Genomic DNA, 23449 nt, shown 5'->3' with positions numbered 1-23449 from the left:
CCTGCACCAACGCCCTGAGCTTCCATCAGCGCTCTGCGATACCAGCCACAGCCTGATCTACTCATGAAACATGCACCAGTCTGCAGAATTCATCTCCTGTCAGCTGCTACTCTAAATAGGAGGCAGAAAGAGGGTGAGTGGAAAGGGAAATGATCCTGTACTAGATGTCCATCTACTCCCCATAGAAAGGGATCTGGACCATGCTTTGCACAGACCCCTGTGTGAACCTAAACAGTCCCAGCTCTTCAGAGGAGGGATAGCTCCCACATATTTCTCCCACTCTTTCCCTCACTTGCCATTCCCCTGTGTGACTCCACCAGTGGGGCTGTTTCCCAAAAAGGGAACGTCTGCTGCGCTCTTTCATTTCTGCATTCACTTGTCTGGACAAACACTTCCCTGAGAACCACAAGGCATTGTTCCACGCTGCCTGCTCATGGTTCACAAGTTGCGTGTCACACAGTGTGCCCAAATCTATTCACCAAAAGGGCTCACGCACATCCCCCCCCCAGCTAAGATCACTCATACACACTGGCCTCTTTTGTCTATTTGTGCCTCATTTATGTGCACACACATTTCCTCCCCATGCACACACACTATATTCCACTCACACATGCACATCAGCTGTCACATGTGCCAGCCCTGTGCACTTCATGCTCCAAGGAAGACAGGGTCTCCAGTGTATTTTCATGTTAGCAGTCATGGTACAGAAGCACTAACATTCCTCCCCACCCCTCCTCCCTGCCAGCCCATTTATTATGAAGACATTTCCACGCCAGCCAGGTGAGGTTGTTGGCAATGCCACGACTGTGTCTTGCAGCCAGACCTCCCCACAGAGGGAGAGAAGTGCTTCCTCTCCCTGCTCCCAAAGGGCAGCTGCACTGCTGGTGAGGATCCCTATCAAACACCAGAGTATTTAACACTGGAGAGTTAGGGGAGCAAGATGACCTGGAGGTGGGTGACAGACCGAGCCATCTCCTCCCATGCATAGGGTAAAGGAACTCCATGGATCAAATGCAAAGATCAGGGTCCCTGCTCTGGCCCAACAGAGCTGAGGCTGCCTGACCCACAGCAGGCTCCAGAGCAAGACACAAGAACAGCACATGAGCAAATGTGCTTTATCACACTTAGGTGGGTATAGAGAAGATAAATACAACAAGACATCGTGCACCACTGTCACAAACAGCACCTCTCCAAATTGTCATACCTAGGAGATCTGTGGTTATTTTGGAGTAGGTTACCCACACAGTGAGACATGTCAATAAACTGAACAGCACAAGCTGTGCCAGAGCAAGAGTTCCAGGTCAGCACCAAGGGCAAACAGTAAGTGTGGGAAGAACACCCTATCCAGCATCTCTGCCCTGCTACTCTGCAGCACTTTTGCAGGCAACACCTCCGGTTGTATCCAAAGTCTGAGTACAAATGAGTTGTAGCTTGTGAACTCAACTGCAAGAAAGATAATTTTAAAAAGAATCCATCTGCATGTGTTCTCAGGACAACTGTGTCAGCAGAGCCTTGGGGAGAAGCAGTCACCACCTGCTGAAGTCTCCCACTCTGCCCACCTAGCATCCTCTCCTTGCTATCCAGGAGCAGATCCATTGATAAAGTCCTGCCAAAAGCCTGACAAGGCAGCAATGCCAGTGCTAGGGAGCAGTTCTGCAACACTGAAGGCCTTCTGAACACATGGGGAGGCTGAAAGAAAGCCAGTCCAATGGAGCAAGTCCTGGCACCACAACCAACGTCAGCATCCAGGGTCTCCATCTGAGCTGGCACATGAAAGCAGCACATTCCCACTGCCTCCAGTACACAGCACTCAGAGCACACAGCTAGCAGAAAGCACCAACACTGGCTCCGTGACAGCAGTAGGAGCCACCTTCATTCCCCTCATCACACCATTTCACACCTTAGTGGCATCTGATTCACAACTACCCCAGCCACACACTGCAGATAGCCCTGTGCACACAGGAATGGCACTGCTCCTAGATCAGAAATGGACACTGGGCCTTCTCTGTCAGCCTGACCAGTTACAGCACATAAATGGAAGCAGCACAATCCCAAACAGTATCAATAAACCAGTAAAAATAACAGTTTAAATGCACACACTAAAGCAAGGCAGAAAAGAGGAAGTGAGGGCAGAAGATGCTGCAGTGGGTGAGCTCCACTTGAGCAGAGCAGCTCCCTGGCTGGCAGACAAGCTGGCCCACAGTTCCCAAGGCAACTTGTTCAGCCCTGTTGCATCTGAGCACTCCACAGAGCAGATTCTGCCATGGAGAGGAGAGTCCTGCTGAGCACCCATGGGCTGGGCTGCGTTGCTGTGGGAAACACAACCTTATGTATAGAGTCTCAGCTATTATGCTGTTTTTTATATTAACCAGATTTCTCATCTGAACTAATGCGGTTTGCTGGTGACTGTCTCACGTGTCCAAAGTTCTACTCTCACCTGAGCTGTTTGCATGTTCTCCCTGTGGGTAGCAATGCAGGTGCTGTAACCCGAGTTGCCTCAGCCAGGTCCCAGACATCAAAACCCAACATACAACCTGTGGTGACCTCCAGTCACCTGCACCACAAAATGCTGACCCAGAGACACCTCTGTAGCCAGGCTCAGCCAGACAGATTCTTCTTCTCCCGTGACAAATTCTCAGCCTGCATCTCTTCTGTGACAGCTTCAGGGTCATGTCTCTCCTCAGTGTGCACACCCTTCTTTCCAGCTGTCACATCACAGACCTCTTCCAGAGGCTGCAAAGCCAAGAGCCCCAAGTCCTGCTCATGCCCTTGCAGCAGCAGGAATCAAGGCACCCCAGAAGGTCCCATCCCCAGGAACCAGGACTAGCACACTATTTATTTCCCTGTGTTATTAAAAACCTTTCACCAACAGCTGGAAGTGCCACTTCTCTCTGCCACACGTGAGCAGCAGGGCCGTAAATAACCAGTGGGAGCTGCTGCTGCAGCCAGCCCAGCCCACAGCAGCACACATGCACCCACATGGCAGCATGCCCAGCACTCACCACACCAAGCAGGTTTCCATGCAGAGGGTGAAGCACCAGACCCTCACACTGCCCCAGGCTCAGGGTGATGCCCCCTCTCCTGCTGCTCTGCCATCCCCACTTCCCAATTATCAGCAAAATTCCCCCCTCCCCTCAAGAGCTCGTGCAGTTTGTTGGTGTGCATTTGGCACAGCGATACTGTACATCATGTTGACAGTAGAAATTACATCCTGAGCTTATGTTTTACACTGTGCTCTGTCAGAACTCACCGCAGCCCAGTGATCAGGACAAATTGAATAGCATCCCGTCCATGTCAATATTTATTTCATTTTACGAATGCAGGCTGATGCAGGAGAAAGTGGGCAGGGGGAGGGGGAAGACATGGGCAGGCAATAGCACACCAGGATAGCACTGCCCAGCACACCACAGTCCTACATCACCGCCCAACACGGCAGGGCCAAGGTAGAGGTGCCCCAGGAGCCCAGGGAGGGCTGTCCCACCCAGAGGCCAGGGAGCATCCCTGGGAGCTCATGCAGTGCTCCCATGCACATAGCTCTTCTGGAAGGGTTGGCAGACCAGTACTGTTCCTCTGAGACAAGCCCTAATAATTCATAGAAAATACAGAACTGCCCACCAGGTACCAGAAGATGCAAAGGAGGGGAAAGAGAGCCCTCTCTCCTCAACCCTAGCCTGCAGCCTCAGCAAACATGAACTTGGATGTCCTGTTTCGCTCCTCACTCCTCCCAGCAGAGTGGTACCAGCTACCAGCACGAGCATCAGGACTGCTCCAGCTGTTCAGAACAGCCACGAGGATGCTGCAAAAGCTGCTGAGGAACAAGGCAAGAGCAAGGCACTGCTTGTGCCACCCTCTAGAATGCAGAGCCACATCATGAATACCAAGCACAAGACAGGAACTTCTTAAAGCTTGGGCTTTCTTCTGCTTTTCCATGGCCCTTCCACACCCCACAGAGGACACAAGGAAATGAAGGCTGCAGTAGGAGGGTTGCTGGTCAGAGACAACAGCTCAATCCTGACGCCCATGGTCCTCTTGCTGCTGAATTAGCTGCCTGCAGAATGAGTTAGAGCAGCAAGAAGAGCTCAAGTTTCACACCAGCTTGTTCCCAAAACATGCAAACCTATCTGGAGACCCTTTCTAAAGAGTGGGGCCAACCTCTTGCGCTAACCAGCCCCCTCCATTCTCTGCCCAGCCCTTCCTGACCCCACTGTGCTTTTACCTGAGAGCTCGGAGGGTGTGCACTGGCTCCAGCACCATCCACATGTGTCAGCTGTGCCACCTTAAGGGAACAGCTGAAGCCACGTGCAAGCACAAGAGCAGCTCTGGGGATCAAATGAGCGCCAGCTCAGTCTGCCTCCATGGGGACCCTGCCTGCCTCACATCTGAGAGCGTGGGCAGCACAGCAGCCCAGCCTCAGACAGCCCTTGCTGGGAGACGGGGCAGGAAAAAACCTGCAATTACTCCAACAGCAATTCTTCCCCAGCACTGCCCACAGTGCAGCACGGGGGCTGTGACCACGTCTCCTCCTGTTAAACAGGATTCAAATCCGCTTAATGCTCCCCTTCCTGGGAAAAGGAACAGGCTGGATAGATAGAGCACACTCCCCAGATCTGTTGTATGGAGGTAATACAAGCATGGCAAGGCTGCTGCAAAGCTTTAAGATGGTTCATAATCTCCAGGCCTAGGGCTAAGACATGAACTCAGGCTCTCTGGAGCTCACTTTCTTTACTGGGTATTGTAAGACAAGATGAGGCAAAGATACCTTTATTTTTCTTTTATAAACTTCTCCTCAAAATCTAGAGATGAGAGATGAGGCAATCTTGCCAGACATAAAATACTGTCAACTCCAGGCCAGGCAGGTGTTTCACAGTCAAGCTTCCAACATCCCACACACTCTCTCTTGACAACGTACATCAGTACCACACCAAGCCTGGACCATTGCACCTTGGCCAAGCACCCACCCCTATCCCCACAACTTCCCACAGCTCCTCTCTAGCATCCAAGAGGCACCCCAGGATTACCCCTTTGGGCTGGACAATGGAATGGCCAGGGCACTGAGCCCTCTGCCCCACAGGGAGTACTCCGAGGTTTGAAAATACCAGGGACCAAGAACACAACCTGGCTGCAGCTCCAACTTGCTCTGCATGGCTGCAGCCCCCACAAACCAGTGTCCCTGGCTGGAATACATGAACACACATCACTAATTCTGTAAGGGATGGCAGTACTGCTGAGAGAAAAGGTGTGGGATGCCCACTCACATCAAGACAGATGATGATCATAGCCACTGCACTGCAAGTTCCCATTCTGCTGCAGATCCCATCAGTGGCATTTAAGTCTCAATGTTCAGATAAAGCTGGACAAAGCACCAGAATACTGGTGCCACAGAGAACAACTGTAAGCTAGACAGGTTTTTGCCACTGCAAACTCTGGAACCCCTACTACTGAAACCCTCTACTGAAATGGATCCTGCAGAAGACAGGTTCTAACTCAGTGTCCTTTCCAGAACACCAACAAATTTTGCCAATCAAGTGAGAGATGGCTAGAGATATTAACCTGGACAGCATATAGCATCACAGTGTGTACAAATGCTGGAAATTAGTGGCCAAAGGATTCAAAACTGTAGAGGCTTTTGAAATAAGACACTCAAATTACTTTTATCTTTACTTACACAGTGAAAGGGCCATGTAACCAGTTACCAGATGAGCATATCCCAAGTGCAGGCTCAGACCATGCAATGTTTGGTAGCAATCTGCCCTTTCAGCAAGTCTTCAGCCCTGACACAGTGCACAGAAGACAGACAGACAATGATAAAATCAAGTTCTCTCACTGATGTCACCCTAGCCTCAGCTTTGACAACAGGGCAGAAAACCCTTAACCTGTAGTAAAAGTTTAGTCATGCTTATTCTTGAAGTAAAACTCTGGATTTTCTCCTTCTGCTTCCTTGGAACTATTCTCCCAGCAAGGAACTCCTTCATCTGCCTTTCTTCTCAGATAAACTTCCACACAGTCGAGAAAAGTTCTTTTTGCAGAGGAATGTGTACCTACATAATGCTCAGGTCTGTATGACTAAACATTACTCTTCTCCCTTCTTTTTAAGTTGCTTTAAGTTTAATTATTGTCCCCTTTGATGCTGCCTTGAGAAATTATAATAGAAGAATGAGGCAACTGCCAGAGCAGGAGCTATTCACAACCTTTTAACTTCTCATGTTCAGTCACCTTCTACTACCAGACACACTGGGAGGAACAGTGTTTGTTAAAGCTCTTACCCAAGCATTGTTTGGAAAGAAGTATTTTCAAAGTTTAGGAGGTTTTTTTTTCCTCCAAATCTTCTCTAGTCCAAGTTTCAAAGAAATTTTAATTGCAAAGAAAATCTCAACATTTGCCCTAGGGAAGAGGTTTTTACAGCCATAACGGTCTCGCTCTGCAGCAATTCTTCTCCAAATATGGAATTTTCATGCCTTGTCTACGTGAATACAATACTTTTAATTCATCTTTGAAAACAATCTCGGGGAGGAGGTGGAAGCAGGCATCACAGCATCTCTGTCACAACTTCTGGGATGGACAGAGCTCCTCCTGCTGTGGTGAGAGAGCACCAGAGCTCAGAGCAAGTCATTAATTTTAGGATCTGGAGAGAGAGCTGCATCTGAAAGTCATTCCCTTACAAACACCCTGTACAGAGTCAGAAGGTGCATTCCCAAAAGAGCTGCATCTTTTATGCCCCAGCACATCCTGAGGAGCTAGAAGTGCTCTCGTGCAGTGGGGCAGAGAACCCTCACAAGCCTCCACTGCCAGAGCTGCACGTGTGGCACGGTCCCAGGACACCCAGGGACCACCATCACTCCTCTCCTTGCCTCCTGCTGCCACTTCTTTGGGCCCTGAACACCAGCAAAAGTGACAAGAAAGGCAAGGCGTGAGCCCAAAATGGGACAGGTGGAATCAAAGCTGATGGCCCAGGCAATGGGCCATTTGGATAGGAATTAAAGGACAAAGTAAAATAAAAAAGCACAAAATGGAATTCTTCCACTTTGACAAATGCGGAGGGAATTGGGTTCTTTTAAGCCAATGTTTGGCAGATGCATGAATTATTTATCATTCAATATTGTGTGATTAAATGGAAAATTGAAGATGTTCATAGCTCTGTCTGCAACTTTCTACCTCTTGCGAAAGATTCCCCAAATTCCTACATAGAATAACAAGTGGGTATTACAGTGAGACAGAAAGGTTCAAAGAAACCTCCTTCAATTTGCTTCTCAAGGTTCAAGGTCATGTTCAGACTCAGTCCTCTGGTGAAATAAATACTATGGCAGCACACATCACTTTCAGGAAGGTCTCTTGCTGCTGCTCACTCTTCTTCCCTATACATCTTAATCCTCTTAGCAATTTTGTCCTTGGAAATCCCTCAGTCTTCATGACAGGAGATCTGCAACCCCTCTTTTCAGAACGCATGAGACTGAGGAAGTCCCTTCCCCTGGCAGCACACTGTCATTTTGAGACTAAGACCAGGCCCCCAGAGGATCCTCCACAATGAAGCTGAGGTTGTGAGGGAGGACAAGAGAGCAGCAAAAAGCCAGGACAAGACCTGGGGAGTTGCACCTGCAGTTTTCACAGTACTTTTCTGCAGTGTAAGATGATGATCTGGTTGTGCACAGCCTAGATTAGAAGCTTGTACCAACTTTCTGCTGCAGATACCTCTTTGGGTGCTTTTGGCCCAAGCTAAGTGGCTTCCTCAGCACCTCAGAACAAGCCTGCAGCAATAAACAGCTGTTAGAAAGGTGGAAGAATGAGTGTAATTAGTCTCCTTAATGCCAATTTCAGCCTGATCTCTCACACTTAACAAAACTGTTGCAACGATTTTTTTTTTCAGAGGAGCTCATTAAATAAAAATTAGAAACAAGATAGTGTAATGGGTAAGAAAATTATTTCTGCAACATCCTGCTGAAATCCAACACTGCGCTGCCTACAGACAGGCTTTTCTGGTTTGGAAGAAGATGCTCCAAACCTTCCTGCTCTCCAGGAATTCCTAAGCACCAGGAAGAAAAGAAGGAATCTGGGTACCACAGGAATTTAGGAACCCTGAAGCAGAATGTTGCGCAGCCTCATCCCCCAAAGAGGAAGCACATATGCTTTGCTAAGATGCAGCACTGTGCAGAACACTCCACCACAGCTGGCAGAGATCTCTGGCAGCTGAGTCTCCAACATAGGCAGTACATTTTGGCCAAGTCTGTTTGAAAGGCAGCATCTCCAAGAGGAGCACAGCAAGGAAAGGGGTTGCCCAGATGATCAGAGCTCTGCTATGTCCCTTCCTGGGTCTCTGAGGCTGCACGTTGAGCAGAAGCAGGTCAGCAGTGAGCAGTGCTCTTGAGAACAAGCACCAGAGCACTGCAGCCCCACAGGAGGCTCTGGGTGGTCACCTGGCAGACACTCATTCAAAGCAAAGCCCACCTCCCCCTCACAAAGAACAACCAGGAGGGACCAGAGCCTCTTGCTGGGCCAGGGATGTACACTCTGGAGCAGATGTGCCAGGAATCCCTCAGAGCACAGCGTTTGCCCACGAGCTGCAGATAACTGCCTTCTCCAGACTAAAAGACTGACCTCCTTGTAAGCATCTTCCAGACAACAGCAACAGGCTAAATTTTGCATTCAACCATTAATGAGTGATGCATTATTTATTTGGAATCATTTGCTTCATTCTACTAATCACATCACCACTACCAGCTCCTGACAATGAACAGTGCTTAGAGTCATGTCCCAGGAGTCAGTCGCTGCCCAGAGCAACTCAAACCGCAGCTCGGCAGCCTCAGGGCTATTTCACCTCCCCGGGAAAAACACCCAGGCTTTGCCAAAAGCTGCTCACTGCCCTGCAGACACCACAAGCCACATATCCTCTGATGGCCAGCATCTGGCACTCCTGCACACTGCCCCATGTCCAGAGGGAGCTGCTGAAACCAGCTCCTGCCCCCCAAGGGCTCACATGCAGTCAGAAGAAACCGGCACCACACTCACACTCCTCCTGCCCTGAGCCCTTCCTGCACTTTGAGCCCAACCTCCTGTCGTGGTTTAACTTCAGAACAAGGTAACCACTATGAGTTTCTGCCAAATTCACATGCCAGGCCAATGGCCCAACGTGGGCCCCACCAAGAAGCCCTCCCTGCCAGGGCAAACAGCCCCATCAAGAGGACACACATGGAAACCAGACACCCCCAAAGCAGAGCAGCCCTTTGTCCCCTCTGTGCCACAGCCCAGAACATCCTACTTCTCTCCCCATAGGCACTCCTGTGCAAGCAAAACCCACACTGCAGAGAGCACGGGCTCCTTTCCCCAGTCGAACCAGTCCTTTGGGAATGGAGCAAGTCAGCATGGGAGCTCTGGAGACAGGGACAGAGAGACCACCTGTCCCAGGTCACTTGCATGCAAATGAAGAAGCATTTTAGCATCCTGTCTGGTAGAATCAAATTTTTATATCCTTCCATGCCCACTAAATTCTGTTCACAAAGACCAAGTAAAAAAAGGAAGTAAAAGCCTTAATAAATGCTGGAAGAGCAGAGAGCTCACACCAGCTCCCAGCCCAGCGTAGCTCAGGGATTATCTAGGCAATAGTTTATTTTTCTCTCCAGTATCATTTTCCCAGCTTGATCTCTACTGTCGCAGTATGATGGTTTCACCCCATTAGCTTTGCTTAAAAAAGTGATCCCAGGACTGTGAGTGTTATTGCCCACATAAATCAGGAGGCTTTGAATATGGAGCACCTTTAAATAAACAGCTGATGGAAGTGAAGTTCCGGGATCATTATTAATAGCTTTTCATTTCTGTGTCCGCTGTGCTGTGACATTCTTTCCCAGCAGAAAGCCTCCGCTTCCTATCCCCAGTACATCTGATCCCATGAGTCCTCCAGTCAGAATGAATGACTGTACCTTTGTGTTAATTGCATCGCCCGTTCCACAAACGGAATACTAATATTAACTAGCAAGAGGAGGAGAGTTTGCCGACCAGGAGTGATGGGATAGTTTAGAGAGAGACATACCAGTCCCACTGCTTTTTCCTGGGCTGGTCCTTCCTCCTTCCCTTAAGGAAGGGCTGATCCCGGATCTTGCAACCTGTTGTAAATGCTACAACAGGTGACAAGGTCCTGTTCCATTTCTGTCCTGTCTGATGTGCCTTGTACTGGACAGACACCAGTACACCAACTTTTTCTGCTCTGCCAGCAATATTACACCTCTCACAAGCCCCCTGCAAGCAGAATGTGCCACTGTCCACTTTCCAAACAGCTTCAGGATGATTCCAAAGCGACACACACTCATGGAGAAGCAGCCACCACAGAGCAACCCCAACAGTACTTACAGGTGCTGTTCAAAAATCTTACCTGGCCAGATCCAGTTTATTTTTCCCCAACATGACTTGCCCAGGGAGGAATCACACTCCTCTTCCACCTTCAGCTATCAAGGACTCTCCTAAGTGCTGCAGGCAGGTACACAGCAACCAGGGGCAGACCTAAAGGCAGCAACAGCTAAGATCACCCTCTTCCCCCTCCCACAGTGGTGAGCCTCATCTCATCAAGACAGACCTTGGCCACCCACTCTGGGAGTCCCTGGCTTTGCTCTCTGCTGCCAGCACTGACACACAGGTGCTCCCCAGTAGAATTTCCAAAACCTTCATGTGCAGGACCCAGAGCTGCCAGCCCTGCTGCATCCACAAATGACATCATCCCCCAGGTCTGTGGCTCAGAAGAGAGACCAAATTTCTCCTTGGAAAGTGTGTTCAGGCTCTCTGAGGCACTTTGCCCAAAGAAAGAAGGAGATGATCCTGTTGACAGCCAGGTCCAACACAGTGACCAATATAAGTGCTGGCAAAAAGGCTCCACAGTGGTCCACGGTGCCCAGGAAAGGGCTGGTATGGGTGTTACAGCCCCTCTGCTCTTTACTGCAGAGACAAGAGCAGAGGGTCCTGCTGCTACAGCCCACCCCTGTCTCCTTCTACTGTTCTTGAGTCATGACCCTGCTTACAGGTCGTGCTGCTCAAAAAGAAATCACAGGGGAAGCAAACATCCCAAAACAGCCTGCTGCTGTTTGCAGGGACAGACTTTGCAACAGACATTTGCTGTATATAAACTCAAAGGGCTGCAAAGAAAAGAAAACCACAGGAACAGGTGATGGCTTTTGATTTTACTGCTTGCTCTTTTCCCAAATCCAGCTCTCAGCAAGGAGATTCAGGACACAGGCATAAATAACAGAAGGTTCACCTATGAGAAAGCTAAAGTGGAAGCATCAGAAAACTGGAGTGTGGTTGAGCAAGGCTGAAAGAGACCACTACACACAGGATGTACATTCCTTGGAGGACTTTAAGAGGGACAAAAAGTGTTAAATGTGTCTCCTGATTTCAGAGACCTTTGCTATCTATGGTCTGAATGATGATGGACTAGCACAGCAGAGCTACATCCTTATGACAAGTCAGCGAGCCTCTGGATAAGATTTGCAAGCCAGATAAAGTGCCAGCCTTCCTTCTGCAAGAAACTGACCACTTTGTCAAATGAAGAAAAAGATTTGATTCCTCCTCCACCATCCCCCCTGTGCTGTATTTGCAGACTGTGAACCAGCATCCAGCAGCCACACAGGGCCCTCAAGCACAGGAAATACAGTGGGTATCACATATGCAAAGCAAGACAGCTCAATGTATCACTAGAAACACTGCTTTCCAACCACCAGACTTCAGCATCCCATTGAAGCATCACCTCTCAGCAGAGGCCAAATGTGCAAATTGCAGTTGAAAGGGAGAACATTTCTGAAAGCTCGAAGCACGTGAACACAGCAGACTGGAACAGAATCTGCAAGTAGTTTCACTTTAATGTCACTACCAAACCAATGGCACAATGAAGAAGGGACAGACTGGGAGCCCTGGGAACAACCACTCTGCTCAGCACAACTGATAAAGGGAGATTAATCATCCAGTTCCTCCATCAGGCACAGGGGTTCAGGGCTTTGGTGTAAAACCATCAAACAAGACCAGTGTCTTCACTTCTGACATTCCTGGATGGACAGAGGACACAGCGTGAGGTTTTGCACAGGCCTTATTTCACAATCAAGCCCTTTGCCTCTGACACTCCTGGAAACAGTGAGACTGTAAGAATCCTCTCAAGCACACAGGCTTTGAAGGGTCTTTCCTCATATATCTGCACAAAGCAGGGACCTTGGGGCCTTGTACATAGGTTCTAATGTTATTATTATCAAAAGGAATAAAGAGGGACATGGTGAAGCAAGAGGAAGCAAAGCAGCCCAGGAAACAAAGAGAGAAAGAGAGAGAGATTACAGCAGCAACAAGGAGGACAGAAAAGCAAATGGACAAAGTGCACATGAAAGAATAGAGCCAAGGAGATATACATACACATCAGCAAGCAGGATTGTGCTGGAACATGTGAGAGTGTGAGCATGCAGGAGAGGGCACAGACACTCACCCAGGCAGGTGTAGCCATTTGCAGCTCCGAGTCCTCCTGCCCCACCCCAGGCTGGCAGCCTGGCACAGCTTCAGCAAGGGATCTCCCTTTATAGACCTTCATACTGTATATATCCCAGGGCACATGCAGGACTCCCCTGACCCAACCCTCTCCACTCAATACAACAGCCACTCTGACAGTGGAAGACCCTCACAACCAAAAAAACTGATAGACACTGGCTCTGAGCACCCCTGACTCTTCCCCAAAGCAGCTCCATGCTTGAAAGAGGGAGAACTGGCAGCACACATGTACAGACACAGCCACTTCCCTGTATGGCTTTCTCCAGCTTTGTCACCCTCACACACATTGACCCTTTGCATCCTGCTCTGGCACTACACTGCAGACCCTTGCTGGGAGTCCCTTTGTCCTCTGGGCTGCTTCACTCCTCCCTTCTCACTCCTTTCTAGCTCCTTTTATGACAGTCATGTTAGAACCCATTCACACAGCCCCAAGTCCCCAGTGCAGAGCCCACCACCCCCAATCCATGCAGCCACTTGCAAAAGTGCTGAAATCCCAAACCATTCATGCACCCGCTGTGTGCTGCCACACTGATCTCCAGACCCCCACTGCTCCAGATGGACACTGGACTGTGTCAACCAGGAGGACTGCAGGACAGGAGGACATGTTCCTTTGTGTCCTCCTCTCCAAACCACCGCCTATCTCAGGCTGCTGGGCTGGCAGTAGCCTCAGGCAGAGTTTGGCCGTTCAGAGCCAAGCAGTGTCTAGCCAAGAAGTCATTCTACCCCTCTTGCCCCTCACCTATCCCGCCACACCTCACAGTGACATGACACCAAAACTCCCACCTTGAACACACAGTCACTGTGATTCCAAAACAGAAAAACAAGACACAGCTGCCCTGAGCAGGGCTGATAACAAACCTTTGAGAGGTTCAGGACCAAGCCAGACACGAGCACTGCATCTGGGCAGTCCTCAGGCCCCCATGGTGGAGGACACCAGGAGCATTCACTCATGAAACAGCTTTCCTCATCTTGGTACACAGAGGCACAGAATTCTCACACACAAAAACATATAAAACAGAAAAAGTTACCAAAAACTCCAGGCATTGGCTAGAAAAGGACAAAGGAAAAAAAAATAGCTATTTCTATATATACTTGGGAAGCACCAGATAGCACAGTGATGGACTAGATATAAAAAAGATAGAGATGAGTCTCAGTCCCAGCCTTTGATCGCTCACAAGGGAAATGCATGTGCTGCCTTCTGGAAACCAGGACCAGACATTGTGTTCTACCTCTGCCTAAGCCCAGCTCAGCTGCAGTTTAAAGAAAAGGCCTTCCAGCCTGGTGCTTCACAGTCCCTCCCTCTCGTTTCTATTTCACAGCAGCTTTTCACAACCCCGACAGTGCTTACTATAAGCAACACAGGCTCAGCTGCAGGATTTTCTCCTTCTGGGACAGCCTAAGGTTTGGAAAATGCCTCCCTAGAAGCACCAAATCTGACTGGAGCCTGTGGCCAGGAACTGAAGGGAGATGCTGAGCAGCAGCCCTGAGCAGTCAGAGGTCAGACCCTGTCCTGCCAGCTCCAGCACTCCGAAGGACTGAGGGTAATTTACACCAGCTGAGTGAGCAGCTCACCACTGACACACAGTCCTGCTTTCCAAGGCTTGCTTTCCAGCAGTCCGTTGTTTCTCCAGCTTCGCCCACGACACACCATGCCTGCCAGCACCACAGGAAGTGCCATGCCTCTGTCCTGGACAACCTGAGTGTGCCTTGGCCATCAGATCCACAGGACGGAGGCCCCATCTCCCGCTGCCCAGGTCTGACAAGGGCTCTTTGCCAAGGCATCTCCCTCAGTATGAGCACTAAAAGATGTTTAACTGTCCTGTACTGGGTATGGCTGGGAGGGAGTTAATCAGCTTTGCTTGGTGCTGAGTTTTAGATTTGCCACCAAAACAAAACTGGTAACACACTAATATTTTAGCTATTGCCAAATAGCGTTTGCAGTGTCAATGCCTTCTCTGCTTCTCACCATGTCCCCCACTAAATAGACTGGGGGTGCACAACAGTTTGGGAGTGGATGACCCAGACCAACCACAAAGCTACCCCATCCCATCTAACGTCATGCTCAGCAATAAAAAGGGAGAGGAGGGATCTCGGGGGGGGGTTGTCACCGTTGGCTCAGGAACTGCCTGGACATCAGTCTGTGCACAGAAGGCTGTGTGTGTTTGCCTTTGCATCCCTTGTTTTCTTCCTCTCTTCTTCCACTTTCACTTATTAAACCATTTTTATCTCCACCCACACATTTTCTTGCTTTTACTCTTCCTTTCCTCTTCCCATGACCCACTTGGGAATGCAGGAGTGAGTAATTGGCTGTGTGGGGCTTAGCTGCTTACCAAGGCTATCCCACAACAGGCCCAAAACACTTGGCAGCACCATTACAGGCCATGTTCACAGCCAGAGCAGAGGAAATCAGACTGAACCCTTACAAATGCATTAACCAGAAAGCAGCAGCTGTGGCAGAGTGAGAAGCTGCCATTCTCCTTGCACAACACTTTGAGCCTCTCAGTCCTGTGACGTGAGCTCACATCTCCAGTTCTGGTGCAGCCAAGCACCACCCCACTTCCCATCTAATCCACTAAAATACATTAGCACTCTAGGTGCAAAACCAATTAAAGCCTCAACTGATGGTTCAAACATCCTTCCCAGCCAGACACGAGTCTCCCATTGCACAAAAATGTAAACTGCTTTTTCAGAGAAAAATCCTTAAATGTTCACCTGTGGTGGCTACTCCAGCTGGGGAAGGTTCAGTGCTTGCATTCATTTCATACGTCCATCGCTTTGTAGTACCAAGGATGGGAGAAGCATCATCTGTCAGCACCACAGTCAATCCTCTAGGCAGGACTTCACAGCTCCAGCTCAAAAGCCCTTGCTTGCCTTCACTAATCCATTGCCAAGTTCTGGGCAAGGCAAGGAGAGGCCACGTCTACATCTGCAGGGTCAGCCACAGCACCTGGTCACTCATGCCACGATCCATGGGGACTCACAGGTGCAGCCCCAGTCCTTTGCATGCCTGGGGATTGTCCCCTGCCCACACGCCCAGCTGGCCAAGGCACTGGCACCAGCCTCTGCCATACCTGCCGCGGAGGCTGCTCCTGTCTTGCACGGCCATAGGAAGCTGGGCCAGATCAAACCCACCCAAGGGTTCACCTGAGAGATGAACCTGGGCAACAAAGCAAAGAAGAAGGATTTGGGAAAGACACAGTCATTTCTCAGCCTCAGCGAGACGAGCAGAGCCATTACCTCGTGGAGGATCCTGGTTCTCAGCTCAGCTCTCACAGCACCTTTCAGATTAATTGGTTAATTGGCTCGGCGGGCTGTGCACAGGAAAGGAGGAAGGATGGCTCCCTCTGCCGGCACCGGCCCGAGGAGGAGCCCCCCGCCCGCCCTCCGCCCCCCGGCACGGACCCCGGCCCTGGGCACGGCTGACCTCGCACCGCCACAGCATCCGAGAGCTGCCATGGGAAGAATTCCCATCTCCTGCGGCACAGCTGAGGGTGTCCAGCAAAGGGGTGCCCTGACTTGGGACGGTATTAGCGCAGCAGGAGTTATTCTGCAAAAAATACCGTGCCACTGGGAAACAGCCGGGAGGGCTGTAGCAAACGGGTGTTCAGCTGACTTTTAAAAGTTTAAGCAGGGATGTAATTTCTTAAGGACTCTGCTGATGCTCAGCTATTCCCACCTGCCATCAAAAGGTTTAGCTGTATTTCATAAGTGGGAAGGCAGCCAAGTTCAGAAAGCTGGTGAAGTCCAGCTCTCAATGCAACCCCCTCCCTCACCTGTCCGTCCTCGACCTTCCAGACTCCAGTGGCAGGGGAAACAATTCCCTCTCCCACACAGGCACAACGCTGTCAGCAACATCCACATGCCTAGTTGGAGCCATAACAACAGGGAAGAAAGCACATTTCCACACAGCTAAAAACACTGAATTGTGAAAATACAGAAAGATCCAAGGGTAGCTCTGGAGTTTGGTAGTGACAGAGGAGGGGAAAAAGCAGCGTTCTGTCCCAAATTAACAAGATTATTTGCTCAGTGTTAGTATGTGCACAACTCAAACTGCTTCTCTCCAGAGAGGGTGATGAGGACAGGAGGAGGTGCTCGGAGCTTAGGAGCCACTTTTAATGACAAGGATTATTGGAGAAACAGCATTTTGGGGATTTGGGATTCTGGGAAGCAGCTGCAGTAGGAGCAGAGGGAGATAATCCCAGTGTGACAGACAAAGACGCAAGGAAGCAGGACTGGAGAAGGGAGTGCAGCATCCCCAGGCACACACAGAAGTTACTGTCTGGCACAGGGGAACAGCCATTCCAGAGCAGGAGGCTGTCAGAACAAGGGCCTGGCCCATGGCTTCCAGCTCTCTTCCCTCCTGGGATGGCCAGACCAGGATGGTTTCTCTGGACCAGCCAAACCTTTATCTGTCCTCCCTGACTCTGGCCAACAGTGGGGCCTCAGAGCCAGAGGATCCATCTGCCTCACAGGCTCCTATCAAGGTGGTCAGTCTCTCTGGCCAGCCTGTGACCTGTGAGCAAACAGGCAGCCAGTGGCATCCAGGCTCTGCCCGGGAAGGCAGCAGAGGGGCACCGAGGGGGCAGACCCAGGCCAGCACCAAGGGGACACATGCCCCAGGGTACCCAGCTCCAACACCTCTCAGGTGGACATGGGGCTGTTCCTAGGCTGGGCTGGGGCCTGCCTGCACACAGCTTTCACGTGCCAGAGCACAGGGAAAGGCAGCAGTGCTCCAGAAGGAATCCAGAGACCGGCAGGTGTCACCCACAGAGGCTGCGCTGAGTCCCCAGCACAGCACTGGCGAGGAAGCTGCCCCAAGCCTGTGGCTGCAGCACCCAAGAGGGGCTGTTTGCTGCACAGAACTGCACACAGCCCACGTGTGGGAATGAGCTCCCTCCTGCCAGGCCATACTGGGACCACATCACAGCCTCCTGCTCTGACTCCGTTTTGCCATCAAAACCTCAGGGAAGTGCCAGCTTACCAAAGCAGAGTTCATATCCTGTGTTTGCTCCTGAAGCTGCTGTTTCCAAATGTCTCACTCACAGCCTTGGTTTGCAGGGTGCACACCACTACCTGTACCCACATTCACATGTAGGCTCCTGCCAAAAGGCATTCAGAGCTTTCAATGCTCCGTTTATTGCCCAAGATGTTTCTATGGCGACTCCCTTCACATCCCATCATTGGCCAGAAAGCTTCTGGCCATCAGCAGCTTCAGGTGAGTTGAGGGCCTCAAGCTTCAAGCTTGTTAATGCCACTGGCTACAGTCAATTGGTAAGAGATTAACAAAACCCCACCTGAATAGGCAGTGGTGAGTGAGACAGTGTCAGCAAGTGAAGAGGAGCAGGCCCATATCTCCTTCCCCTGGTGTTCTTTGAAGTACTGTAGCAGGGAGGAGCAACAAAGAGGGGCAGGGGGTATCTGCAAAAGGGTATTGGACAAAGAATTCTGCTTTCATGATTCTGTGAAGGACTTCCCAGTCAGCAAAGCTCACAGAACTGCCATAACCAAAGCACAGGACCACATCACCCCATGCACTGACCGGCCCTGACACACCACTGGCCTAAACTGAGCTAGGATGCTCCCAGCTCTGCTCCTACAGCCACCAAGCTAAATGTTCCTACAGGGCAGCCACAAATCCGTGGCTGCTTCTGACAAGCACCAAGCCCAGCATCACCTCCATTACAGCCACAGCTTCCATCATGAGCCAGGCAAGGCCAAATTCAGCACATGTGACAGCAGTGACAGTGCGAGAAAAGCAAGGTTGCTTTGTCTGGGGAGCAGACCCTGTCCACAAGAGTGTGATAGCAGTGTTAACAGGCACTTAGCCCAGAGCCTCAGTCCTGCAGAGTGTGAGCTAAGGCATGGCTCTCTCACAAGAGATCCGAAATTAGGAAGTGCAGCACTGAGTAGAGTCAAAACTGAATGAGTTCTGCTGGTTTTTTTTTTTTTTCCCAGGCTCATGGATGGCCCTGCCAGAGGGGCAAGGAAGTGAGTAAAAGCAGGACAGCAGAACAGGGTACAGTAGGCAGAGAGAAGGCAAGTGCAGATTTCCCAGACAAGAGCAGGAGGGCAGGACTGGAAACACAGAAGTGCTGCCCTTTCCTGAAGAAATGTCATTATGTTGCAAAGAGTATTGCAACCTTGCCTTGTGTTTAGTGAGCTATCCTGAGATGGGGCGCCCAGCAGAAAGGAGACACTTTCTGAAAAGCACTTCGATTTTCAGCTTGTAGGTGTAGCAGCAATGAACAATCCACTCAAATCCAGCCCTTGGGCTGGAGCAGATGGACCGGCTTTGGGCTGGAGCACAGATGGACCAGCTTTGGGCTGGCTGCCTCTCCTATGCCCAAGGGCACAACCACACCTGCTCTCAAGAAGAAAAATGCAGGGGCCTCAGCTTAGCAGGGTCTGTCCCCCACCTTTTACTCAAAGATGCCTTCTAGGGCCCCTGGGGAGAGCTAGCCCCAGCTGGCACTGGCGTGCACCCTCACCACCACCGGGGCTGGGTCAGAGCAGTGCGGAAGCAGCTGAGACAGCACTCAGAAACCCAGTGTTTGAAGACAAACACCATGCCCAGCCACCAAGGCACAGGCACCCCCAGACAACCCACATGCTGTGAACAGTGTCTCCTTGTGCTCCCACCTCCCAGCAGAGTCCTGCATCCCCGTTTGCCGTACACGCACCAGGAAACATCGATAGCTAAGGGAGCTCTGAGGCTGCCAGGGGCCCCACACCCCGCTGCCAGCTACCACCTGCTCAGGCCCACCGTGTCCCACAGGCCCTCAAGGGAAAAAAGAGAAGGTGCTGTAATGCTGTCAAAGAGCTGAGACATGCATTTGCAAGAATTCCAACCACACTGCAAGAGGATCTGAGGAACAGCATCACCAAGAAGTCCCACAGCTTCTGTCAGAAAAGAAAGAACCTAGACCCTCTGCGGGCATCCCAGTCAGCCCTGTGGGATAACAAAAGGCAGACACTGCTGGAGAAGGATCCACTTTTGCTACCCAGACATTGTCCTGCAGAACCAGTACAAAAGTGCCATCCAACAACCCTTCCCCAACAGGATAGCACAGAACTCCCTTCTTCCTGCCACAGCACAAAGGACAGTGAAAAGAAAGAAAAATGAAAGAGATACAAAACCAGGCTAAAGTCTGGACTAGTCTCTGAAAGCAGAGTTGTTGCAAAGGATAAAACTGAAAATTACTGTAATGTGCTGTATTCCTTTTATGGACTTTGCAAATAATAGAAAGTGATGACTAAATGAAAAAGAAACTGTGAACTCACTGGGAGGATGGGTCTCTGCAGTGGCTGCCGGCAGGAGCAGAGCCCCACGCCTGAGCCCTCCACAGCTCTCCAGAGCAGAAACTAACCCACAAACTGGGCAGAACTGCAGAGACAGATGTCCCACAGAGCTGAGCAGGTAGTGGGGACCCAGGCCATGCTGGGTGAACAGCTGAGTCCAAGTCCAAACCCATATTCCAGGTCTGCAGCAATTTGCTGCCCAAATCCAGCCACAAAGTCTTGGCTTTTCTGCTGGAGTAGAGCGAGGACTTCACAAGCAAAACAGCTCACAGGGACATGCAGGCATGAGCCCTGTGAACGCTGGAGTAGCCAAGCCAAAGGACAGAGCTCTGTGCCTTCACCTGCAGCCCAGGGCAGCCACACACAGAGCCCTGAGAGCAAAGTGACACAGGTGACCCTGCTCACTGCAGAGCAAAGAGCACATGGGTGCTGAGGGCACAGGCAGGACATTCCCAGAGCAACAAACGATCTGAGGCAGAGCTGGTGACATCCCTCCCCATCGGGCACCCCTTCCACAAGGAAACACCATGGGATAAACTGGTGGTAGAGACAAAAGAGATCCCGAGAACAGCAAGGAGCTGTACACCGTGCCCACCTACAACCTCGGGCAAGGAATCTGGTTGGGATTCACACCCACCTCATCTTTACATGTAATTTTTCAAGACAGCAGATCACTCAAAATGGCCTGTGCCTCGGGATATGTATGGACTTATCTGCAGAGAAGTGTCATTGCTTGTAAACCCAAACGCAGTTGCATAACCACATGGTTAAAAGATAACGACACAAATTCATACATGGCTGTATCCTTATGCACAAATTCTGTTTAGCGACATGATGTCGGAAGAACCCAAGTGTCACCACACCATTTCTTTTTCATGCTGTTTTTCTTTACTTTTAAAATATAACAACTAATTAATATGAAAAAATATGTAATTGTACTTTAAAGGAATAACAGCAGATTAAATCCCACCTGAAGTCCAGTTTTGTTTCAAAGCTTTCATGAACAATCTAATCCTTCTATTGAAATAAAGTCCACGGGTTGAAAAAGGGGTTTCAAATAAACAAACATTCCCTCTACAATATTTGCAGCCAAATTTTACTGCTATGGGATAGTGACTATGAGCACAAAAGTAAAATTTGCTACAAATAAAGCCTTGCTAGCTCAGTATTATTTTTAATGTGCAAAAATACCCGCAAAAGTGGACCAGACAACATAAACAGAAAACAGTACATTGTGACCCTTTTATCAGAATCCTTACACACAGGAAACAACTATGAATTTTTTAAATATGACATTGCAGTTAATTCATGAAAATATCATATTTTTTGGTATGGAGCTAGGAAGAACAGGATTTTAAGTGTTATTTTTAACCCAAAGACACCCTTTTCTTTCTTGTTGTTTTTTTTTTTTTTTTTTCTGGAGGCCTGCTAGCTTCTTTTGAAAAAGAGTTTTAAAACTGACCTTGTTCCAGTAGCCACTTCTCTGTCATAGGTATGAAATCACCATATCATAATATAAAGTGTCAATGCACCAAAAAGCAAAGGGCAGGGTTTTTTTTAGGCAGGAACAAAGCTGGCTTTTTTACCTATGAAACAGCACATACTTTTTCTTTCATAAGCCCACCAATTTCAGCACTGTATTATTCAGCAACCGGCATTTCATACAGAGACCAAACCTCACTTGATCTGACCCTCACCTCACTGGAGCAGAGACGTACGTGAGACAAAAGTCAGCACAGAATCTGGGCCAGCTTATTCAGATTTCAGTGGGCTCTACCCTGTGCTGCTCTCAGGGTACTGTCAACATTTCAGGGAATTCATCAATGAGCAGCAGAACCACCTTTTGGCCTTGAACACAAACAAACACAGCACCAGCACAGAGAAACCGTTTCAGACTCAAAGCCAGAGAAACAATTTATTTTCAGTATTTGAAAACTGATGTACCAGGACAATGATCTCCAACCCCAATAATTGTTTGCTGCAAATACTCAGTGCTCTTGAAAGAGGTGGAGAGCATCCACCAGGGAAAACCATAGGGAAAACCTGGCAAAGCCCAGGCATGGAATCTATGAGTGCAGAGACTGCAGGCTTCAGCCATGCTCTGTGCATTGGGTACTCTGAAGAGACAGAAACAGGTCCCAAAGAAACAGTAATGAGCTGAGATTTCCTCAGTGGTATGCAAGACTACGTTGCAACACATGGCATTTTAACAGCACAAATACCAGCCTAGGAGCAGGGATGGAGAGGCACATCCCACCATTTATTTCCTCAGGCCATGCAAGCAAGCCCTGGAGAACCAGAGCTCTGGTGGAGCCACCCATCCTTTGTAGCCCTCTCAGGTCCAAAGGCTTCCCTGAGGTGCACTGCACTGTCTTATGAAGTTATGTCTGAACTCCGAAGCCTGCCCCTCCTTGCCGCTGCCTACACCATCACTCCTGTAACTGGTCTTGTTCATGCATAAAATGAGGTTAGATGAGAAGACAGGGCAGATTTCCCCAGACTGTGCAGGATGTTTAAACTGTCAGAAATCAAACAAAAATGAAGAGGCATCCAGCGCGTCCCTCCATTCCCAGACCCACGGCCAGTGCCCGCAGGAGCCCAGACGCCACAGGGTGGGCTCCCCAGATGCCCGGCGAGAGGCACCTGGCGTGGCAGCACTGGGCCAGGGCACACCAGGGAGCAGATGCGGCTGCAGCTCTCGCTCCCAGAAGGCCTGTGCACAGCCGGTTGGGAATCACATTTTAAATGAGGAAAGTGCTAGTTTTAGAACAGTTATTTTTAGTTTGTTGTTAGAAAAAAATGTGGCTCTGTGAAGAGAGATGTTACCCGGCCGGCTCTAAGGGCTCCCGCTGGGTTCCTCAGGCATAGCAGCCACACATCCACACGCGCCCCAAGCAAAGCCCGCGCAGAATGGGCACGGAATGGGCACGAACGCTCTGGTCTCAGCGAGAGAAATGGGGAGATGGCTCTTGGGTAGGAAGGAGCCCGAAGAGCATGTTTTAAGATACCCCCGGTTAAAAAAGGAGCTGCGGCTCTTCAAGCATCGGACTGCTTTAATTGGAGGGTGTGCTCCGACCCGCCGCTGGAGGAAGCCGCGCCGGAGGCATCAAACCTCTGGCTTCGCCCGCCGACACCGAGGAGACCGGGGCACCCCGGAGCGCGGGACTGCACTGCCCGAGGCGGCGGCGACCCCGGGGCCGGGCCGAGCCCGCGCTCACCCGCGGGGAGCGCCCGCCGCAGCCCCGCCGAGCGGCGGCAAAGTTTGCGGAGCGGCGAGGGACGGAGAAGTTGGGCTCCCCCGCCGTGCCCGCCCCGCCGCCCCCCGAGCCCCCGCCGGCTCTTACCTGGGGCGGTGGCCGCGGCGGCCCCCCCGCGCCGGGCGCTCGGCCTCCCGCGGCATCCTGCGCGGCACCCGGCGGCGCGGCCCCCGCAGCCGGGCACGGAGCGGAGCGGAGCCCCGGCGCCCCGGCACGGAGCGGAGCGGAGCCCCGGCAGCCGGGCACAGAGCGGATCTCAGCCTCGGCAGCCGGGCACGGAGCGGATCGCAGCCCCGGCAGCCGGGCACGGAGCGGAGCGGAGCCGCGGCGCCCGGCACGGAGCGGATCGCAGCCCCGGCAGCAGCGCGGAGCCCCGACCGGCCGCGGCGAGC

General features: G+C 50.8%; 1 protein-coding gene across 6 annotated transcripts in view; it reads right to left on the bottom strand.

The window, feature by feature from the left end:
• The window catches only part of CDH22 (cadherin 22), a 76578-nt gene extending 53389 nt beyond the window's left edge, over positions 1 to 23189 (bottom strand). For 3 of the 6 annotated variants that reach the window (XM_069033975.1, XM_069033980.1, XM_069033981.1), the window contains exon 1: positions 17483 to 17612. The gene's annotated coding sequence lies outside the window, so the exon portion shown is untranslated. Of the gene's footprint in view, positions 1 to 15213; positions 15428 to 15572; positions 15659 to 16274; positions 16365 to 17482; positions 17613 to 23144 lie in introns of those variants that run through there. The other 3 variants (XM_069033977.1, XM_069033978.1, XM_069033979.1) reach the window with 3 other exon arrangements.
• Between the last annotated feature and the right edge of the window lie 260 nt (positions 23190 to 23449).

This window comes from Aphelocoma coerulescens, chromosome 20 (assembly GCF_041296385.1).
Source record: "Aphelocoma coerulescens isolate FSJ_1873_10779 chromosome 20, UR_Acoe_1.0, whole genome shotgun sequence".
NCBI lineage: Eukaryota > Metazoa > Chordata > Aves > Passeriformes > Corvidae > Aphelocoma > Aphelocoma coerulescens.
This window is presented reverse-complemented; position numbering and strand designations above follow the sequence as displayed.